This window comes from Octopus bimaculoides, chromosome 26 (assembly GCF_001194135.2).
Source record: "Octopus bimaculoides isolate UCB-OBI-ISO-001 chromosome 26, ASM119413v2, whole genome shotgun sequence".
NCBI lineage: Eukaryota > Metazoa > Mollusca > Cephalopoda > Octopoda > Octopodidae > Octopus > Octopus bimaculoides.
This window is the reverse complement of record NC_069006.1, coordinates 24,265,516-24,270,515: the sequence shown is the minus strand read 5'-3', so window position 1 is coordinate 24,270,515 and position 5,000 is coordinate 24,265,516. Positions and strand designations below refer to the sequence as shown.

General features: G+C 38.9%; 1 protein-coding gene across 2 annotated transcripts in view; it reads right to left on the bottom strand.

The window, feature by feature from the left end:
* LOC106874026 (neuropeptide FF receptor 2) overlaps positions 1-1,485 on the bottom strand; it is a 6,749-nt gene extending 5,264 nt beyond the window's left edge. The window contains exon 1 of one of the 2 annotated variants that reach the window (XM_052977032.1): positions 1,312-1,485. The gene's annotated coding sequence lies outside the window, so the exon portion shown is untranslated. The remainder of the gene's footprint in view (positions 1-1,311) is intronic. The other variant, XM_014921587.2, reaches the window with a different exon arrangement.
* Positions 1,486-5,000: the final 3,515 nt, after the last annotated feature.

Below are 5,000 nucleotides of genomic sequence, written 5' to 3'. Positions count from 1 at the left end.
AAATTTGAAACCAGTGTCGTTTCTACTTTTAAGAACAAAGCTTGGAATTTATTTTGTGGTAAGGGGTCAAGTCGATTATATCGACCCCAGTATTAAAGGGGTTCATATTTTATGGACCCCCGAAACGATGAAAAACAAAGTCGACCTCGATGGAGTTTGAACTCGGAACATAACACATTGGAATCCTTCTCCTTTTGCCTGAAGTAGAAACGATTATTAGCAGGTCATGTGACCCTCCCCCCTTAAAACGTCACTCATTGGTTCGTCTCCTTGTTTTATTCTTTGTTCATTTCGCTTGTCTTTTCTGTTTTTGTTGTGAAGAGGGGAAAAAATAAGGTTGATAACCAGGACAACTTAGCCTCACTCTGGATTGCTGCACTTGACCGGAAATTACCGGAAATTACGCATAACAAACAAACAAAGAAGACAATAAAGGAATAAAAACAAGACAAACAAACGATCTACTTGTTGTTATTGTTGATCATAAAATGAAGGATTTCTATCCGAAGACTTAATCACTTTTGTATATTATTACATTTCCGGTTTTTCACAAACATACTTCTTTCATCTGTTGTTTGTGTTTTACTTATTGTTATTCCTTCCTATCTTTCTTTCTTTCTTTCTTTCTTTCTTTCTTTCTTTCTTTCTTTCTTTCTTTCTTTCTTCCTATCTTTCTTTCTTTCTTCCTTTCTTTGGTTGAGCCATTAAAGTACCGGGGAGGAAATGCCTTGTGGTATGTGATACTCATTCCGGCTTCCAGCGTTCTGAGTTCAGATTCCGTTTGAGGTTAAAACTTTTCCTTTCGTCCTTCCGGGGGTCACTAAATTAAGAACGGGGTGGAACGAGTTTCATCAGGGCAATGCCCTAGCACAGCGAATCCTTGGTTTCAATGGCTGCTGCGCGTGACTGAGACCTCGAGCAGCATCAATAACAACACAAACAAAACCAGCAACAACAAAGACAACAACAACAACAGCCACCCCGATAACGCTATTAACAACATCAGTAACTGCAACAAGAGCAACAACAACAACAACAACAACAACAATGCTAACAAAACCAGCAACAGCAACAACAACAACAACCCCGATTTCTCCACACCGAAGAACAACAACATTATCACCACAACCACAAGCAACATTATCAATAAAGGAGCCGTGACAGCCATATTTCATTCAATATGAAGAACTCCCTCCACCGCCAGAAAAGAAAGAAAGAAAGAAGGAAAGAAAGAAAGAAGGAAAGAAAGAAAGAAAGAAAGAAAGAAAGGAAAAAGAAATTAAAAAAAACGAACGAAGAATGGTTTCCTACGTTACCAGATCGATGTCAAAATATTCTTCAGTTTGGAAATATATTCTTGGCAGGAGAAGTTAAACACTTCTTATAGATCCTTTCTCAGAGTCTCAACAGTTCTTTGGAACGGAATGTAACGGAATGGAAACACAACGCAAATATTACAGGAAGCGATTGCAAATATAATTCTAGATACAAATATAAATAGACATATATAGATATAAGAATATACATACCATCCCCCCCCCCATCCGCCTATCCTGTCCAATGGAGGAGAAGGTTAAAGAGTCGAAATGCGGCCCCGAGTCACGTGACCAGAATGTGTGCCTGCGTCAACCACACTGAGACATTGTGTACCAGACGATACGAAGGCGGCCAAGTGGTTTTGTCATGGGACAAACGGACGTATTACTAATTGTCACGTTGACACACCGGGGAAGCGATATGCATCCATCCATCCGTCCGAACATACAGGCATACCTACATACGTACGTACGTACGTACGTACATACATACATACATATATACATACATAATACATACATACATACATACGTACGTACGTACGTACATACATACATACATACATACATACGTGCGTACATACATACATATGTTCATACGTACGTAGGTACATACATACAATCATACATACATATATACGTACGTACGTACGTACATGCATACATACATACATACACACATATATACAAACACATACATACGTAGGTACACACATACATACATACATACAAGCATACGTACATACATATATACGAACGTACGTACATACATACATACTTATATACGAACGTACGTACATACATACATACATACATACATACATACATACATACATACATAAAGCGATGCGTATTGTACGCACTCACCATATTCAACGTCTGTGTAATATAGTAATACAGGCGCAGGAGTGGCTGTGTGGTAAGGGTAAGTAGCTTGCTTACCAGCCACATGGTTCTCGGTTCAGTCCCAATGCATGGCACCATGGGCAAGTGTCTTCTACTATAGCCTCAGGCCGACCAAAGCCTTGTGAGTGGATTTGGTAGACGAAAACTGAAAGAAGCCCATCTGATATATATATATATATATATATATATATATATATATATATGTGTGTGTGTGTGTGTGTGTGTATGTATGTATGTATGTATACATGTATATATATGTGTGTGTGTATATATGTATGTTATGTTTGTTTGTCATTATTCAGTTTATTTGAAGATATCTTGCCAATAGAGAAAGAGCCGGTTTCTAACCTAGATCCAAGGCTCCTTCACCGGAATTTCAACATCAACAACAGGGTATTTTTGTATGTATGTATGTATGTATGTATGTATGTATGTATGTCTGTAAGTATGTACCTAAAACATAAGTGTACCGAATGACTCCTGGTTACTGTTGAACCTAACGACACAATCCAGGATTGTCAAGAGCCAGCTGTCGGCAGAATCAGGCGACTACCACACAACTTCATCTTAAGTGTCGCTAACATTTTCTTGCTAACTCACCAGACGCAGTGGATGGTCAACAACCGGCGCCATTGGTTCATTGAACTCGTTTTGTCTGTCTCGTTCTCTGTAGATCTTATTGTTGTACTTGTTTGTGTTACTATCCGCCTGCTGATGGTGGTCGTGGTAGTACACGTATTCAACTAGTAATTTACTTACTCATTAAAAAAAAATTATCTTATTTCGTTTCTTCAAATCCGGATGGGATTAACTAATTCTTCCGAGATTGTTCGGCATTAAAATTTCCTTGCATTGGACGTTCTTTTACGTTTGTATATAAATGAATGGTTTTGTCTCATTGCGAAACATCAGAATTATAGTTGTGACAACATTATTATATTTAAGCAGGTAAAGCTAAAGGGACGTAACTCCATCCCATGTTATTCCCCTTGGATGAATCAGTTTTTTTTTGTTTTTTATGTATGTAAGGTGTTCAGTTTTATTTTAAAATTTCTTGCCAATAAAGAAAGAACCGGTTTCTAACCTAGATTCAAGGCTCCTTCACCGGAATTTCAACATCAGTAACAGGATATTTTCGTATGTCTGTCTGTCTGTCTGTCTTTTCTATTTTTTAATTGATGATGATGGTGATGATGATGATGATGATGCGAGTGAGAGATCGCCGAAACACCTGAACCAATCATAATCCTTAAATTTATACGGGAGAGTTCCATGAAAACCTTCACGAAGAATTTAATGTGGGTTTTTTTTTTTAATTGATTTTTAGAGAAAGAGAGAGAGAGAGAGAGATTTGAACACGGGATCGGTTGATGACTGACTGAATTCGTTACAGATCCATTTACCTTCTGTTACACCCATTTGTTGTTGTTGTTATTATTGATGTTGTCATTCTTCTTCTTCTTGATCTCCTTCACCACCACCACCATCATCATCATCATCATCATCACCATCTTCTTCTTCTTCTTCTTCTTCTTCTTCTTCTTCTTCTTCTTCTTCTTCTTCTTCTTCTTCTTCTTCTTCTTCTTCTTCTTCTTCTTCTTCTTCTTCTTCTCCTTCTTTTTCACCTTTCTTTCTGTCTTCTTATTCATGCTTAGGTTGCTGTTATTTTTCCTCCTCCTCTTCCTCCATCACCATCGTCGTCGTCATCGCCAGAAAAATGTTTTTTTAACAATTCAACATCTTAAAAAACATGAAACATCTTTGTCGACAAGAGAACCCCACCACCACTGCCGCCAACAACAACAACAACAACAACAACAACAACAACAACAACAACAACAACAGCAGGAGCAGCAACAACAACACTATGATCATTTAGAGCAACACCAATTATTGCCATCGTTTTAAGATGTTCGTTGGCTAATTAAAAGGAACGCCTAAATAACCCAACCAATTAATTGATGTGTTTTTCAAGATGGCCGTTTTAGGCTGAAGTTTAAATGAAGAATTAATTTCAACGATGCAAAACTGATTTATAATCACTTGAAATCGTTTCAAAACAAGGCAGTGTACGGTATTTCAATATTAATTTCCCCAGGAGGAACAGAGCGGGCGGAATCGTTAGCACGCCGGATAAAGTGCTCGGCAGCATTTCGTCCGTCTTTACGTTCTGTGTTCAAGTTTCACCGAGGCCAAACTTTGCTTATCATTCTTTCGGGGTCGATATAAAATAGATACCAGTCGAACACTGAGGATGGCTGTAATCGACTATTCCTCTCTCTCTCTCCCAAATTTCAGGCCTTGTGCATCGGTGAGCTGGCAGAATCGTTAACACGCTTAGCGGTATTTCATCTGTCTTTACGTTCTGAGTTCAAATTCCACCGAGGTCGACTTTGTCTTTCATCCTTACGATTTCGCTACTTTGCTTTCATGTCAAGGAGAGTGGGAAACGCGGTCTCAAATTCATAGGAGCCATCTTTGAGACATCAGGATATGACTGTAAGAACCACCTTTGAGAGATCAGGATATGACCGAGCCATTTCAATCCAAAAATCAGAACAGCACATTTCACGGAAAAAAAAAAAAAAATTTGCACCTCCATCATTGACCAAATCACACACACATACGCGCATTCACACACACGCAATATAATCTGGAACATCTTTGATCGCAGGTCTGCCCGATGAGGCTGGCTATGGGCCAAACAACAGTTATCACCGCCATCACCACCACCATCAATACCACCACCACCACCACCACCACCACCACCACCACCAC